General features: G+C 39.3%; 1 long non-coding RNA gene across 1 annotated transcript in view; it reads right to left on the reverse strand.

The window, feature by feature from the left end:
• The window catches only part of LOC139593409 (uncharacterized), a 207,518-nt gene that overhangs the window by 140,563 nt on the left and 48,033 nt on the right, over positions 1–18,922 (reverse strand). Inside the window, exon 2 of the long non-coding RNA XR_011680288.1 lies at positions 18,408–18,518. This is a non-coding gene — a long non-coding RNA (uncharacterized lncRNA). The remainder of the gene's footprint in view (positions 1–18,407; positions 18,519–18,922) is intronic.

Here is an 18,922-nt window from a genome sequence, read left to right on the forward strand (position 1 = left end):
TGTGGATTTATTTTTGTCTGGGTTTGTCTCTGGGGTGGGAGGGTTTTTTGAGATTTCTTTTTGTCTTTTGGTTCCAGGGTGCAAAGATAGAGGATAACTAGTCTTTCTCAATGGATCAGCCACCAGTTTTTTTCTCCAGTCACCTTTCAGCCAACATAACACAGTTGTCACTCTCTCCCTCCCCCAATACATTTTAAGTTCTCTTGCTGCTGCATACAGGAGTCACCTCGTTAAAGCTTCAACTCAAACCCCTCCCTAACTACCACTTTAAAAGCAAGACATGACAGATAGGCAGTTTCTGGTCCAAACTACCCAATTTCTGGGAGAAATTCCTGTCACAACCCATGAGACCTCCCTTGAGCTAATATGAACCAAGGTGAGGATCCCTCCAGGGGAGGCACAGAGGGGAGCTGGGAAGCCCTGATGGGTGACACTCCAAGCCTTCACAGACAGCTTCTGAAGAAGCTTGAAAGTAAACTACTGATGGAAATGCCAATTATAGGCAGCTTCCCTCAAAATAATAAATAAAAACAAGTTTTGTTTGCAATAGCCAGAAAGAAAAACTCTTGATTTTAAAATATCTTTGTGTTGTTTCATGAGATATGAGATTTTTGCGTGAGTTAAGTGCTGGTGAGCAAAGAATCATTTCATTTTCTCAATCCCCCATCTGATGTAAATCAACAATCTTGCTAAACTTTGCAGTTTTACTTTTTTCTTTAATAAAAACTTATTTTATAAGAACACCTCCCTCCCTGTGTACACGCACACTTTAATAGCAACAAGCAGATTTTGGAACTTGGTTCCACATTTGTTACCAGGGAAACCGCACAGACTTGGAGAGATTCACATGCAAATTATTTCCTAATCTGCCCTGTCATAAAAACACAATCTAGCTCTCAACCAGCAATATGCATTAAAATGCAAAGCCCAGGATTATCAGCGAGCTCAGTCTTAATTTTGACTCTGTTTGGTTCTTATACTCAGTGCTTATATCCCTGCCATGAAACTGCTGCTAAACCACTCTGATTTGGTGAAACAAGTCTTCTACCTACACTGTGTAATGAAGACAGCAAGACCAAGATTTTTGAGCACAGAGAAGATTCTGCTGCCTTCTGAGTCAGCCTGGGCAGGGCATCCAGCCCCTGTGTCCCTGCACTGTATCACCAGCCCTGCTAGCACACCTTACTCAACTGGCATCTGAACCTGCTGCTGCAAAGGTCACTACTCTATTAGCCCTAACACCTGGGTTTGCTCCAATGAAAACACACACTGGCACAGTGCACAACACTGGGAGAAACAGAAACTAAAGTTGTACAAGCCCAACATCAGCAGTGCTATTTAGAACACTCCGCTGAAGGAGAACTGGCTTCACTCAGACTTGTGTGTGTTCAGGCATTCCCACACTGCCTCAAATTAGTTAATCCGTGTATTTCCAGCACCAGTGGAGCTGCACAGCCAGAGCCTGCAGCTGCTGGCAGAGGCCAGAAACACCTGGAAGTTTCTTGCAGCTCTGTTGGGTCCCAGCTGCAGCAGCCTTGACTCTGCCTCAAGCCCGAGCATGGCAATATTTGTGCCCTGCCAAAGGCAGCACAAGTACACACATCTTCAGGGAATGTGATACTTACATTAGAGAACAATAAAGGGAGCTTATTTCCTGTCACAAAAACATCACAGAAACCTGTCTGCTCCTCACTCCTTCCGCTGGCTTGAGAGAGGATGTGTTACCAGCCTCAGCTCCTGGGTAAGTGATAGCCCAGCTCTGCTGTGAGAGGAGCCCAGCAGAACCTGACAATGTGCATTTAAGCATTTGATTACATCACCCATTGGTCATTAAGGAAACCACAGTTGCATCTTCCTGTTACAGCCTATTTGATTAAGTTATATGATACATCCTCCAGCATTATTCATGCCCCTGTGCACCAGCAGCTAATTTCCTTTGCTGCATGTCATCCGGTTTTTATTAATGTCTCCTCCAAAATGAACTTCATGAGTTATATTTTTTTCCTCTTCACATACCTCAGTCTAATTCTCAGAGACATATTTTAATTAATTTACCTGAAGAGCATACCATTATTTAGGTATATTAAAAAATTTTATTTCATACCTTCTTATAAGTAGTTTTAGTCTGGGTTTAACTGCTGGTTTTCCTTTTTTGGGGGGTTATTTGATTCAAAAGTACTTATTCTGATCAAATTAAGCTCTGAACCATAAATGACTGATGCAACTTTTACAACATGCTAATTTCCATAAGTATAACTCCTGATACTAGGACAGGAAAGATTAGCCAACAGTTTATAGCACTGACTAAACGCGAATTTTGTCTTTGTGACGTGCACAGGCTGTGAAAAATATATCCAGGGCAGTGCTTTCTCTGTAACCCTTGACAGTTTAAAAACATAAAACAAATACAAAGATGGAAAGCTGGTTATTTCCAATTAAATGAATCTGGTTATCATGTATTTAAATGCTCCTGAAAACATTCAAAAACTTGAAACTGCATCTTCTATAGCCAGAATTGCAGCATGGCACTAAAAAAATGACTTTTCTTAATCCAATTCCTACTACAGATGTGCTGGAGCAAGGATCCCTCCCCAGGAGATGATGGATGCAGGAGCACGTTCATGGAAAAACCTGAACCCCGCAGGTTGAATCATGCCTGATTAGCTCTTGAGAACCTGAGTGAGAGGGAGTTTTGCTCTGGAGGTGGCAGGATTATCTCAGCCCTCTCTGCTTGCACTGTGTACTAACCCATCCACAAAGCCACTGAGGGGTTTACAAAAATACAGGAAAAACAATAGGTAACTTTTTCCATACTTGCCCAAATATATATGGTGTTAAAAGTGCCTGCAAAGCTCATGTTCTATGTGCACATGAACATTTCTCCTAAACTTTGTCTCTCTTAAGTTTAGATTTGGAGCAGGCTCCCTCTACTAAACTCGATAATCTGATCTCCAGATTTCTTCTTTCCACAAAAACGGCAGAGATGAGCTGTCAGGAAACACAGAATATATGGTAAAAAATTCAAAAACTTCACAGACAAGCTGATGAATGATGTGCATTATGGTAGAAGTGAAGAGAAAAACCAAGGGGAACTCAGGAGGTTCCTGAAAAGGAACTTAATAGAAGATAAAAAATGCTTTGAAGTGATTTAAGTATTTCAGGATTATTTAAACATCGTCCTGGATGTGAGCAAGGCTCAATTTAGTCTTCCTTCCATAAATATGCACTTGCCTTTCTAACAGAGATCTTCTTAATCCCTTTTCTATCCTGTTATTTTGGCTAATTCCAAGTGTATCAAATACACATACAAATTCTATTCCTATTTGCTAGTGAAGTTATCTTTAACATGTGCTACAACAATAAGTGCCAGAGAGCAAAAAAAACCTTATCAAGTTTTTATTATTGATTATATATACTATTTTGTAATGAATTTCACTAAATCCTGCAATACTGTGCTGTTTAAGACTCACTACAGAGTTTGCAAAGTAATTTGTTTAACAACAATGAAGAATGACTCTGACAGAACTGTGAGGGAATTCAGCCCTCAGTGATGAACACAGCCTGAACTACGTCCTCTCATTAGAGTTGAATTAATTAGGCTTTATTTATTCATATGACATTAATGATCATATAGAGCCTATAATTGTCAAAGTTTTGAATTCTTGGTGTACTCTGACAGGGGGAGGAGTTTAGTAGCCCTGTAAGAGATAATAACCCAAAGTTTGCATTCTCACTTTAAGATACCACTTTAATTTTTATTTTCGTCCTGAACTTTTAAGATTCATAAAAGCTTCAGCCTCATTTTTCCCCCTACAGTCACAGAACATTTCAGTTTTGAAGTACAAAAAGCACATCCATAATTAAAGGCTTCCATAAGAATTATGCTGCATGATTCATTTTGTTCAAAACCAACAGCAGATATTATGAGGATACCATTTATTATATGATTACTATTGTTGAATTCTTGGTACCTAATCTTCATGCATTTAATATTCTACTTTTTATTTAGCTTATTTCTAAAGAAATACTGCTTGCATATTACAATGAAAAAGGAAGAAACAGGGGAGGAACAAGATGAATATTTTTTGGGAATGTGTGCTATTATTTTGATTTGTGAATACATATTAACTTAAAAAGAAACAAAACTTCAGGTACATTAGTCTGTTGGGTATACATGCAGTAGACTTTATCCTAAAGAAGGAAATTAGAAATAAAATATGAGAGTTAGATAAGCTTTCAGAAAGGCTTAATTTAGAAAATATAAGTGAATTATATTTGACACAACGTAAAATACCCTTGCAAGACATTTAATGTCAGCAAATTCCCGAGAGGAATATTAGTGTTAAATTCTTATGGTTTAAGCAAAACAGAGAAAAGCAAAACAGTTTTATGCATTTACATGTTAGCACAGAACACCTGAATATTTTCCTCATATGCACTGAAAGAGATGCTTAAAACCTGCAAAGCTCTGTTTGGCAGGGGAGCAGAACCAGTAGCAGTGGGATGTATTTCAGGAAGGGATCCATGGAAGAGTCTAGCAGGAAAAACAAGGAACCCACCAGGGCTCTTGTCTCAGTCCCAGCACTCAGGAATGCAAAGCACCAGCATCACCCCACTTGTCACAGCATTACATTTCTGCCTTGGTCCCTGGAGGGGTGTGTGAAACAGTAAGCTGGCCAAGTGGTGTAAACTTTTTAACAAAATCTCAAGTGTCAATCACATCAGACAACAATCAGTAAAAGAAATTTAATTACACACACAGGCACATGACAGCCCCCAGCAATAGAGAGGCTCCAAGGATGAGCAGGAGCTGATGCTCCCAATCATACAAAAGCCCTTTCTGCTTTGGCTTCCTCTGGATTTCTCGGTTTTTTGGGGTTTACTTGTTTCATTTCATTCTCAGTTTGGCTGGGTTTGGGGTGTGTTTTTTTAGTAATTGGAAGAAGTGAAATGCAGAATGGATGTTATCACCTGTACAGAATTCAAACACAAAGCAAAACTACTGACTCTTATAATAATCTGTCCTGAAATACCAACAAAAACATAAAAGATAACCTAAAACCCCTCCTTGTTCCTCTGGCAAGTGCTCCGCACAAAAACAAGCAGGTGAATGGAACAACAAATTTAATTATTCCCATAAACCCTCTGGGCAATGTTACATATTCTCAGAGTTACCTATCACTACATTACCATTAATCAGCAAGGTTACACACACACAGAACTCTGATAACATTCCTTAATGGCTTTTCATAATGAAACAAACAATGTATGAAAGTAAGACAATGAAGCTGCTTTTTCACTGCTTTGTCCTGATTCAGAGGAAAAAGAAATTATATTGGAAGCATTTTTCAAGTAAAGACTTTATCAATTAACTCCTATCTAATAATTTAAATATTTCAATTAGCTTTACATTTTTCTTTGATTGGCTTACATTCAAAATTAAGACCATAAAAATATAAACTTTTTTCAAACAATAAGTAATGAATTTTCACTTAAAGCATCAAATACAATGCTGACTACTCAATAATTTGAAACCTGAAGAAAACATTAAAATTTATCTTTAGACAGATGAGGTTTTAGAGAATTGGAAGCTTTGTGAGAAAATTATTCCCAAAGTCCTAGCGAGCTTAGAGCAAAACAAAACACAGCGTAAGGAGTGAACTGTAAAAGAGTATCTTGTCAGTTTTAGAGGAGCAGGCAAAAAGCAGCAGGGCACAGAAGGTGCTGTGTGATAAGATTTATGCAGAAAGCTATGGGTTTGTTTCTCAAAGTAATGATGAAATTGAAAAGTCTCCACTCAAGGTAGTCTGAGAGAGTTCCTGTTAGAATAATTAATTCAGCACTGTGAGGATGGAATTGTTATTGATGTGTTGAGGCACCAGGAGACTTGGACAGGCACTCTTTAATTATTTATAATCTAAGCAAATAAATATAATTAAGCAATAGGTATCTTTATGAAATTCAAATTGAATCTCAGAGGTATAGAAGATCACCTTTGCTTACAAACCAATGACTTAGACAAACTTTCAAAGATCTACTACTGTTGTGTTGAAGCTAAAAAGTCTTTAGTAGTAGGAACTGGGAAATGCTGTGACAATGTTTTGATCAGCATAAAATCCCAACTTGGTCAAGAGAAAATCAGGCAAGTTCTGTGACAAAGATGACAGAGACATTAAAGGAAAGATATGAGAAAGTTAAAAATCTGGAGCTTGCATTGTACGTGTAAAATGCATGCAACTTCCTCCTCTCAAAGCTTTTGGGCATATTTTAGCACCAAGTGCAGAGATGACTTCACCCAGACTAAAGTGCTTTATGCAAATGTATTTATCACTGCAGAGAAGCAGAAATGGTTCCAAGCTGGAGAAGGATGGCTGTCCGTACATCAGGAAAAGAAATAGCCTAGAGAGTGTACACAGAAACACTCTGTGTATTTTATTAATAATTGCATGGCCAGGCAATTTGCATCGTTTTCCAGAATGAAAGATAAACTTTCACTATCCTGAGTCTGCTTCTGCAAAGGAGGGAAGATTGACTTCAGGATTATTTTTTTTCCTATTTGTTTAGTGTTTTGGGCTTTTTTAATCTGTTCACATATGCATGCTCCTTTGAGTGTTCCAAGGAATTTTTTTTTTTTAATTTACAACTGAAATTCTTGCATTATATTCTGACTCCAGGACATGAAACTTTCTAAAAATTATCAAGCATTGTGAGGTCTAAGATGAGTTGCCAAAATATTACAAATCTTGAAGGTTTCTTCATACGCAGCTAGCTAAACAGCTAGAAACAGAGTATAGAACAAAGTAAAGGAAGGTCCTTAACTCTAGATGCCAACAAAGAGCCCACCAAGATCAAAACAAAGCTCTCCTTCAGCTTCTGGAGAACTGGAGTCCAGATTCTACTGAGGCCATGGGAAGAGATTTGAAATACAACACAGAAAAATACTTCCTCATCTTTCTTACCCTTTCTATTTTACTGTAAGCTGCCTTCCCCCTGACTTTTCAGGTATCATCATTGACAGAGGTATCAAAGAAAGGGCCTGTTTAGACAGTTTCAGTGGTGGTAATGTAAAAGGACATTACCTCTCAAGCCAATGCAATAGGATAACAACTAAACACTGAAATATGCCTTTCCAAGCTGTTTTGGGATAAGCTGAAGAAAAATGAACAGTAGAAAGACCAAACTGGAGAGGGAATTACGGGGGGGAAAAACCTCACTCTTAAGAAATCAATCACATTAACAGCACTGGAGATAAACTAATTAATTAGCATTCAGCCATTTAGTAGGAATCCTATCCAGTTCACTCATTCAGCAACAGGCCTCCCCATGGAGTTCCAGCTGCCTTCCTCATCCTTCCTCAGGGCACAGGGACTGATTTCCCTGTCCCCAGCCCCTCCTTTGCTCAGGGTAACTGGGAGAGGCCAGCCCTGCACAGCCAGGGATGGGGGGAAAATGACAAACAATTTGTAACAATGACAACCACAGTGGGAGAGTGCCACAGATGCTAAAAAGAGTGATGAGAGTTTATAGAGAAATAAACTGAGATCTATAATGGTGTGAAGTGAGGCATCCCTGAGAAAATAAAGGAAAATGAAGTGATTTGAACACACTGCTGGGTTTGTGGATGCAGGGATGTGAGCTGAAGGAGCTGCTGGAGAGATGCAGGTTCTTGTGGCACCTCTTGCTTGCTTACTAAAAGCATCATGTACACATGGAGTCACTAATTGATGATGGCATTTTCCTTGAGCAGCCCACCAACAGGGTAGAAAGAGCTTCCTACCTTTGGGGTAAGAGCACAGAGAAAATTCTTTCTACTGCAGACTCTTCAAGTTGTGATAGAACATACGAGTGTGTTTCAGGGGGGTTCTGCCAATCAATACCCTGTTTTAAAGTTTTGGCAGCCTAGTGGATGACATTCCATTTTCAAGTATTTCAGCCTCACCAGAAAGAAGGAAAACTTTACATTTCTCTCTTAGATACTGCATTTTTAGTTAGAAAACCACTGTATTGCAATATTGATTTACAGGGCTGGATCTTCAAATCCAGCTCAGAACTAAAAATTAAGGGCCCTGTTCTGATCCTATGGTTCCATGTTGTTTACTGCTACAGCACAGGGATATGGTCTTAGCTCCCATCCACTGGAAGCCATGTGCAAGTGTGAAAGTAGCAAAATTCTTTTACCTCTATTATTTTTGAGGGCCATTTTGTGTGATAAAAAGGTTAAGCAATGGTTCTGAGCCATTATTGGGTCTTTTTCTTTGCTTACACAAGAGACAGTGTAAAAATGCATCATTGGTCTGTCCCTTCTGAGCTTCTTTTCCATTTCTATCTGCATTTCAGTGCTTTTCTGTATTATGTGCCTCATCTTGAGAGAGTTGCTGATCAAGTTTTTCAGAGTTTGGCAGATGTAGCGGCAACACCACACCCGGGCAAGCCCAGGATCCGCAGCAGAGCCCTCAGACTCGGCAGCCAAACAAGAGGAGCTGTCAGCTCTGTACCTCAGTGCCTCTGTGCCACTGTACCAGCAAAACCTTTTAAAAAGATTCTCTTTGATGTGTAACCAGGGAGAGCACAGGTCCCAAGTTCAGCTAAGCACGTTGTGAACATTAGCAGGTTTAGCTCCAGAAGGCAAACACAAGTGACAGCCTGTAAGTCAAGATATCATTTTGGAAGGGTTGCTGCAAGAAAAATACTGAGATGGACAAAGAGTGGCTGTTGTGGATTTTTCAAGTGAATATTGGAGCACCACTACCCAAAACTTTGATTATAATAGGAAAGGTGCTTTACAGTGCCACTTGGCCTGTCCCAGACACAAAGGAAAAATCAGAGAGAGAGGAGCATTTAATTTTCCTTAGTAACAATAAACAACATTGAACAGCATCTTCTACTCACAGAATGCAGCCTGCACTTTCAGTATGGAATAAAACCCTCCACACTCTTAGCACTCCACCTTCCTCAGCCTTGGTACAAAAAACCTCATATCCCACTCAGGAGGGTAACAGTGTCCTCCAGACCCAGCTCCCTGGAGAACATTGGTCAACCAGGGTGAGCAAATTGGTTTAAGCTGTGGTTGCCAATTAGGCCTAAATTAATCCTCTCCATGGATCAGCATCTTGCAAATAAATTAATGGGCACACTACCTGGGAGACAGTACAGTCTTTTTCTACCTCATTAAAGAATTCTTCCCTTAAGCAAGATATTAGTCATTCTGAAATTTGTGGGTCCTTCCCTTTCAAATTTTCAAAGGGAGTTTTGAACTCAGTCTGGGAAGGATTAATACATGGTTTGTAGTCCAACCAGGGCTTCTTAGGTCTGTGGAAAGAACAGCAGCACAGAGCAATCACTGTTACTTTTGATTTAAATGCCTCATTTACTCCTTCCACGTGAAATGTTATTAAATAAAATTATGCTTAACTAACAACTTTACACTAAAGGAATTCTCCTTTTGCTCAGAGATAGACTGTTGTACACTGTCCCCAAAGCAAACATTTTCTACAACTGAATCTCTGTCAGTACAGTCCAAGTGTTAGGAAATACACAAAATGAAACAAAAACACAGTATCACAAAATTTTAAAAAGAGAACAATAGCAGTTTCCACTGTCTTATAAAACAACAAAAAAATGAGATCAGTATAAGTCATTGCACATTAATTGTGGGTGAAGTAAAATCTGACATCTTATTCCTGGTTTTAATTGTTGGTAGAAATGTGTATTTTTAATATAGGGAGAATAAAGAACAACCATATTATGATTAAGGGTATATTGAAACAAGTGTATTGCAATGAACACTTCTGTGTTGTTCAAACCTGTATTTTATATGTACATCAATGTACCACCTTACATAGCTCATGTTCTACAGAACCAACAGGATGTTTTTTACACACATTACACATACAAAGTAATCACTGCCATTACCCTCAAAGTGCCCTGGACATTGAGATCAAAATCAAGAGGAGCCACCTGCTCCTCCCTTGTCCTTCTTAGCTGATATTTCCTCAGTCCTTTAAGCAAGACACCTTTTTCCTTCAAGACACTTTCTTTTTTTCCATTCACAGCTTGTCTTATGAGCCTGAAACACAGAAAAAGCCCCAAATTTTCTTCCCCTTTACAACAGCCTTTCCCATAACTGAGAACAACTACACTGCCTCCCCATGATTTTCTTCTCAAGATAATCCAAACTGCAGTTCTTTCAGTCACCACGTTCTGGGTTGTTCTTCCTCAATAAATCTAAATCCTTCTTGAAGGAAAATCATTGTATTTTTACATAGGATCACTTCATGCCTTTCCTGCACTGTTTATACAGCCTAATAAGGTATTTACCCTTCTCTCAGCAGTGTAACACTGCTGGCTCACACTCTGCTTGCAGAGGAGGAAGGGCAGTTCTGCTCCTGCACTGATGCTCAGGGTACTGGGTTTAGACACTGGAAGCTCTACACCAAGGCTTTCCCAGGGGTCTGGTTTTAAATTCAGCCTTTCACATAAGAAAGAGCAATTTCTCACAAATAGAGAAGGAACAGAAGAGAGTACATGGGAAAGCCAGACTGATACAGAAGTTATCAGAGTTATCAGAGCCCTGATAACTCTTGGGTTTCCAGTCAGTTAATTTCTTTCCATCTCATCACAAACTGGAACAACTCCTTCATGGGACTGTGTGCACAAGTGATGGTGTTTTAGGAGAGCAGAATTCCCAAGTGACCACATCCTACTTCAGAGTGTGCCTAAACATGGAACTGTAACAGGGGAGGCAAAACTACAAGTAAGTTCAACTGTTTTCAGTTTTGGGGGTGAAAAAGAAATCTGGTGGAAATTTTATTGGCATACAATTTTGTATTTATGCAAATACACATTTTCAGAAAGAGCACAGAAAGAAAAAGGTGCCCTCAAGGTGGTAGCAGTTGTCAGAGGGAATGATATGATTTATAGAAGCTCTCATAGCTGGGGCAGGTGGCACAAAGATATTTATAGCCATCTTCCCAGCAGAACAGGTGTGCTTTGTGAGTAAAGTTAATTTCACACAGTTTCATTAGGCAAATTTTCACAGATAAGGTCATGATTCATCAGATCACTTTTTCTATGATTATATGCATTTAAATCCTTTACTGAATCAGGCTGCTGCAGTCAAGCTCAAGTCTGCAGTCAATGGCAATTCTGTCATTGTCTTCAATGAGAAAAATTTCACATGATTTCTTCCAAGATCTATTCAAACCTTGTCTCAATACAGAGGCACATCTGTTCAGACTCTGGTTCTGAGAGAATAAGCATTTTGCATTTTGACTCTGGCATTTTATTCATCATATGCAATGACTAAATTAAATGTTAGGTACAGGATTAGATATTTAATCTTAAAACATTCCTATAGGATTTTACCAATTTCTTAGTTATTTGAAAACAATGGAGAAACCATCTTTTTCCCTACATATTTCCACCTCCTCACTCATCAGAACAATCTTAAATCAGTCCTGACACTTGGTTAATCTCTGTGTGCAGAGAGCTGATATTATAAAGAACAGCTCAATATGTGTCCCTTTGAAATTATTCTTACTTCTGACAGGCTGCAGAAAACTGGAAAACTTACACATTTAAGATACTGGACTAATCTATGTCACACAGAGATAAATGCAGGTATTTTACACAGAGGTAAAACTAGATCTGAGATACCACCACTACAAGGCTTTACCACCATGGCTGCATTACAAGAGAATCCACAACAGGACAAAGCTGAGCTGGCTGACACAAGGCTTCTCCATGTTTATTCCAACACTGGATCCCCCATTTCCAAACCCATGGGCTCTGTCAGAGTTGCTCACCCAGCCCTGATTTGTCAGGCAGCTTCTCATGGTGAGACTGCACCCACAGGCTCCTTGCCTTAGGATATGGAGCTGCACTGCTGCTCCCAGGGCCCTCCCTGGTGTTCATACACCTTTGTTGCTCACCTTCTTCCAGACAGGCTGTGCTCCACATTTAACCCCTTAAAATATGGTATATAAAGCCTATTACAGAATTTCCTCCTTAGGAGTACAGATAAGAACAACCTATGAACATGATCATGCCAGCCTCAGTTTAATCAAGCCTTATGTGAGGCTCGTTCACCTCTTCTCAGACATACCCCTCACTCAGAACATTTTTTCTTTTTATTCCTTCAGGCAGATGAATCTTTGCCATTATTTAAAATTCCATCCTTTTTCTTCACCAGGAATAAGATAAATGGTTCAGCAAGCCAGCAAGTTGTGGAGAGATAATCAGCACTTAGGATTCTCAGATGTAGTGAAAGTGGGGGCTACACTCTGACATAAGTGCCACAACAAATGGCAGAGTTTTACAGCTCATTTACAGCTCCAACACAAACATGTTCCACCAACAGTCTGACATTTGACAAGAAATCAAGTGTACTGCATGGGATCCCAATCAAGTTTATTGTTACAAATTAGCAAATACAAAAATTAGAGTTTCTTCAGTTGTTCAGTTGATACAGACTTCAATTATTTCTGTGGGAATACAGATTTTGCTAAACCAGTGTATCTCAGAAGGATTGAGGAATGAGTCAAATAATTTCCTTATCTAAAACAAAAGAGAAAAGTGATACAGTCACACACCTAATGGAAGAGCCACAAAAAAATCTGCCTCCCTCTCTCTCCATATATATTATACATTCCAAGATTTGGATAGCTCAGAAACCTCCTAAAATACACTGTAGATTTTTTAACTCAATAATTCCCCTGACATACAGATACTTTTGAGACTACTTCTGAGATACTGTCAGTTTTCCTGATAAATCAAACTTCTAAAGATGAGAGGTCAAGAATGGTTCATAAGATATATCTCTGCAATATATAAAACTTGGTCAGGGATACAGCTAAGGTGGGAAGAGTTTGAGTCATTTTTAAAAAAGTAAATGACTATCAAATGCATAAAACAAGCTAAAACCTAACCAATGGCTGCAGAAGTAATGTTCCCAGAGCTTTTGATCAGTATCATGTCTCCTTTATCCAAATGAAGGCATGAAAACAAATAGCCAATTTTTTTTAGTATTGCTCAGTTTTTTCATATTTATATAAAGCAAGAGTGACATAACTGATCAAACTATAAGCTTCTAATCTTCTTGTTTTATTGCAAATAGTATTTGACATACATGTGTTCTCACTAATATCTGAGTGCTTAATCACCTCTGCATGAGCAGTTTGGTGCTCTTGCATTGATGGCAGGTGTTTTTTACAAGGAACACACATTGCAGGTGGATACAGCACAAGATAATCAGAGTATTTTGTCTTTCCAGGCAAGGATAGCCCAAGTGTCTTTTCACCATGCAGCATGAATGGACAGAGAAATTTCATCCCAAGCCTTTAGCTATTGCCATCAAAAGGCAGTTTTTGCAAGTGAAAAATTGCTCTTGTCTATTGAAACCCTATTTCTCACTCACTCTGCAGATGAAGGTCAGAGCTGAGATGTGTCTTGCTGTGTAATGAAGACATAATAAAACTGTGAAGTCCCAAAAGAGGAGGAGGTGATTACAAGCACTGTAATGGATGCCCTGTTTACTCTGCAGACTGCATTCCACCATGCAAAGCCAGGCTCCGATGGGTGCCACTGCTCCCTGCAGCAGCTCCTTTGGACATCTCCTGGGAAATGACACATTCAAGTAGATTATATTTATCAACAACACGGTGCCAAGACCAGCTGCTGGCCTGAAAAAGCCCCTCACAGCGTTAAATACAAAACTGTTCTCTCTGTTACCATGAAAGGATTTGATGGAAACAACTTACAGTGCAAATCAGGCAAGGGCTTATAGACAGTCTATCTTTGTAGCTTGCTACAGGAGAAAAAGGACAGTACTCTCAGTGAAAATGGAATGTTAACAGAAAAAAAATAATCAGAAAGGCAGTAGTACCCATGTGAAACTGATGGGTTGGAGTACAGAGGAACAGAGCCTTGAGCAAAAGAAGGTCAAAAAAGAATTATTGAATTTCATCAAAGTTATAATAGGTTTAAACTACCAAAGTTGTATTGGAGTGGGATGCATTTTTCCAACCATTTGTATGTTTATCTTCAGGTGCAGGAAATGATGTACCTTTGTGCGTACATTAGAGTCAACATGGGAAAACTGAGTGCAGATTTGTAGAAATTTAAAAGTCTTCAGTTCCATAGAACAACCATGCACTCCAAGCCTTAGACACATCCCAGGCACAGCAGTTTTTAACACCCTCAAAGGGGGCTGAATGCCATTTCAGTATGAAAAAACCCCAAACAAATGGACTCAGATACTGCATATCAACAAGTCTGGGTTTTTTTCAAGAAGAGAAAACATCTGAAAAAAGGATAATTTCACAGCACAGCTTGAGTTTTTTCATCTCTCCTTACTGGTTTTGACTGCACACCACTCATGCTTTGACCTCTTCCCCGATTTGCCTGCTCTGTGGAGTGTTTATTTTATACAAACATGCAGGTAGTCAGTCAATTCTCAGAGCTGATTCTATTGACTGGAATTGCTTGGGCAGAGGGAAATTTCAGCAGTCAGCCATCCCTGAGGTAATTTTTTTGGTAGTGTTTTCATTGTATGCAGGCAGGTGCCTAATATTTGGATTCTGTTCCATCAGCAGGACAGTACCACTAGAGTGTTAACATTTCATACACAACTTTGACTTTCAAATAGGAAATAAAATGTGTTCACACAGTTTTATTTGACTTTGTGGTCTTGCTTAATCTTCTTGTCTCCTTGCCAAAAATTTAAAAACAAACAAAAAAATCTCCCCAAGCCACCAAAGGAAGAGGAAAGAGGACACACAATTACAAATATGAAGGATTTGTGGCTGGACAAAATAAAGGCTTGTCCACCCTGATGTGACTCCCTTGACCCACTGTGTGGGCATTCAACCCAGCAAGAGATTCCCACCAGCTGCCCCAGCCTATTCACAGGCTTGGGAGCTTTGTTTAGGGTTTGGCTTAAACAATAACGTGACCTCCTCCACTAAAAATCATCTTATGACAGTCCCTGTCTTTCTCCCAGCTTCAGAAACCAAGTTCAATTCCCCACAGAGTCCCTGCTGTGCGAGTGACAGGGAATTGCAGTGCTCCCTGCCAGCCCCTGGCTGTTTGCAGCAGTCAGGTGGAAGCCTTGGCAGCCACTCTGCCATTTCCCACTGGAATTTCTCTCAGGTTAATGTGCCACCTGACCTGGGGAGTTACTGACAGCTAATACATCTGTTTGTTTTGGTGAATATCCTTGTTGTGTATTTACACAAGCCCCTTGAGTCCATCTGACCTCCACCTTGTTTACTAGGAAGCGTGGCTCAGGTGCACAAACACCTCTGATGTCCTCAGACAGCAACAAAAGGAATTACCTGAACCTCTCTGTAATGGCTTTCTAATTCCAGAGTCCTTCTTACAGTTTGGTCATTCAGTGGTCCCACTCATGCCCTACCTGACTACCAGGAAAACACATCTTAACCAACTGCCTTAGGTTGCAAGACGTGGCTGGGCGTGTGTATTCTAGTGCCATCTGTCAGAGGTGGGGCGGTCACCTTCTGTTCATTGGGCAGTTCTCTTTATCTCTTCCACAAGCCATCCTCCCTCCAGGAGATCTCTTCTGCTCATGGCCAGTGAGTGTCACTGCATGGCTGATAAAATTCCATCATCCACTGGGAGATGCTCTGCCCAGAAGGAGGAGCCAAGCATTCCTGCCTGGATAGAATCTGTGCTTTGGAACACCACAGCAGCCTTTTCCACTGGATTCCCAGAGGAAGATCAGGCCCAGCTACACCACTACTGGACCTTCAGAGGAAAATTCCACCTTTCTACAGGATCACTGCTCCAGCACAACCACACCTGTCACTGCAGGAGGACTGAGCCACCATGGAATGGGACTGTTGCCACCACTCTGACCCTCAGGGTGTCAGGTGCTATTCTGGCTCTGTCAGTGTTGTTCTGCATTACTGCATTTTATTTTTATCTTTTTTTTTTTTTCCTAATAAAGAACTGTTATTCCTATTCCCATATCTTGGGCTGAGAGCCCCTTTAATTTCAAAATTATAAAAATTTGGAGGGAGGGACTCCTGCCTTCCTTAGCAGACACCTGTCTTTTCAAACTGAGACACCAACACAGTAGAAATCCACCAGTTTTCCCTGCACTTCCCAGTAAGCTCTGTAGGGTCTGCTCCCATTACACTTGCCAGGGCTTATTCAAGATTAATCACTATGTCTGCCTTTTTCCAACAGCATGGCATTTCATACTCACGTTTTTCGTCGCATGCCATAACCCACAAGCTGAGTATCTTTTTATGATTATTTTATCATCTTAAAAACACTAAAAGAAATGACATGCACTACCTCTAAGTGAATATCATTAGCATTTACTTTCAAGTATGCCACTGACAGAAAAAGTAGCATTCTCATCTTCACTTTTTTTTTCTTCCAGACTCTTACTTCATACTTTGTAACTATTAGAACTTAAAACTAAAGTAAAAGGCTCTGCATGCTTGCTAGTACTTGAGCTACTTTCACCATCACTCTTCCTGAATTTTGTATTTCAATCATCATTATACAGGCTTTGTTGATTCAATATTGTCTTTTATGCACTATGTTCGTAAAGCCTTATTAAAGTTTAATGAAGACACAGAATCAGATAATATTTGCATGTAAAATAAAGCTGTAGTCTAAGCAATACAAAGTATCTATAATCATCAAAACAAATCACTCAGCACAAGAGACAATAGAAAGAGAATGGAAGCCAGGGAAAGAATTTATACAGAATCTCTTCCTAGAAATCAGCTACCAAAGGTTCACTAGACTGAGTAATTTAACACACAAAGCTTTGTTTACCAAGCAGAATTGCAATTTCTATAGTGTTTTTTTTAACCTTTAAAACCCCAAGTACCTGTAAAATCTCAAATACAGTAAGTAATTGTCCTAAATTTAAATTATTTTCAAGAACACAACTGCAGAATGAATCAGTGAAGGATAAACTGTGATGTATGTGGGCTCAGTGACAGATGAAAGAGCCCTTTACTGAAATGCTACCTGCAATATGGGATAACAGAAAGGAAAGAATCAGTTTCAATATACCTCAAAAAATTTAAAAAGGTAATGAAAACCAAGATGAAGGTGCATATTCTTTGCTCTCGTACTATCTGCAAAAGATCTAAGCAATTTGAGACCTAATTTATTCTAAGATCAAAGTTGTCCTAGTTCAAGTCTCTCTGCTGGCAGAAATTATTTTACATTAGCAAATTATTTTACTGTTTTTGTAGTGATTCTCAGATGTGTTTTTATGTTCTCTGACTGCTGTAGGTGATTACTGAAGACCAGGGAAATATTTTGGCTCAGTCAAAGCTGGATCAGAAGTCTGCTTCACCTTAAACAGAGGTGAAACAGCACTGGTTGTTATTAACCATTATAAACACAAATGATGCTTCCAGCAGCTAAGGCAGGAGAAGACAACAGCCCCCAATGAACTGCCACTGAATTGAACCAATGCTGCAAAATCTTATCTATGAATATTTATTTGAATTTTAAAGCACATTTGCTTTCACTTCAATTTTGCATCCCTTCTGTGTTTGCTTTTGGCATGTTTTAGGAAATTAATTACTAGCAGAAATGCCTGCTGAAACTGTGGATTCTCAGCAAATACTACAAAATATTTACTGAAACTGCCCTATAAATTTGCAGTTGTGGTTGTAGCCAGCAGAAATCTGATTTTGGAGGTTAATTTAGGCCTGTCAATGGAGAATAAAACAGCAGGTAACCCCATCTTGAAAATCCTTGTATTAAAATCAGCAAGAACCAATTCATGAGCCATAGTGACTTAATTGCATAGCTACAATAAACAATTTTGGATAATAAATACTTCTCATCATGTAAATAGTCCAGAATTGTACTGCAAGGGAAAAAAACCTTTGTGTCACTGCAGAAATTATGCACCAGGCTTGACAACAGCTCTGCTTAGGGAGCTGCCTCTCTAAAGCATTAGATCCTTCAGATCCCCATTTCTGCTGCAGCCATCAAATGTTCTGACCTGGCAACACCATTATTGTCAAAGCAGGGAGCAAATCCTGCAGCTCTTTAGGAGAGGGTCAGTTCTGCATTGAGTCAGCCTCAAACACTGCCAGCTGTAAAAAAGCATTTTTCAGAAACCATAGCCTCACCACCTTCTCCAATTAAAGAAAACCAGTTTGCACTGGAGTATCCATGAAATGAAAGAGAAGAAATAACCTTCAAAGACTCAGTCTTTGATCAACACAAGGCAGTATGAGAAGCAGGCACTTGCAACAGATCAAGAATGAGTAATTATATTAATCTCCTTGAAACTGGATGACTTTGGGAATGAGCAGATATTAAAAAAACCAGCAGAGAGACTCGCTCCAGAAAAACATCCAGACTTGTAAGGAAATGATTGGAAAATAAAAACATCTTTGCCTTACCTATTTCTCCAGTAAAGGTGGTTAGAATTCTGAAATATTGAAGGACATTCAGCTGAGAAGTTCATCAAACAGAAAGGGTTTTGCCATATCTCTATGCAGGACCATATAACACTGAAGAAAAACCATGAAGCAAATAATGAAACTTCTTGAGACTATATGTGAAATTATTTTTACATTTCAGGTTACAGCACTTCAGTTTTTGGCTTCCCTTGTCTAAAGCTATTTTATGACTCTAAATGAAAATTTATATTTTTATCAGGATGGTTACACAAGCAAGAAATTAAACTCTCTTCAACTTTGGCAAATAAGCCTCAGAGGAACTCTTCAAAATCTTAAGGATTTCTGTCTACCAGAAGATTTTGACAAATAACACTTCAAACAGAGTAACTGAAAAAGTAATAAAGATAGCTCCAAAAAAAAAAAACCCCAACCATCCTCCTGAATAATACCTCCACAATTTACAGGTAACATACAAAGAAAACTGTAAGAGTACAGGATTTGCTAACATCTCCTGT

The sequence above is a fragment of the Agelaius tricolor genome, unplaced genomic scaffold (genome assembly GCF_023055355.1).
Source record: "Agelaius tricolor isolate 1412-34295 unplaced genomic scaffold, bAgeTri1.0.p SCAF_10, whole genome shotgun sequence".
Lineage (NCBI taxonomy): Eukaryota > Metazoa > Chordata > Aves > Passeriformes > Icteridae > Agelaius > Agelaius tricolor.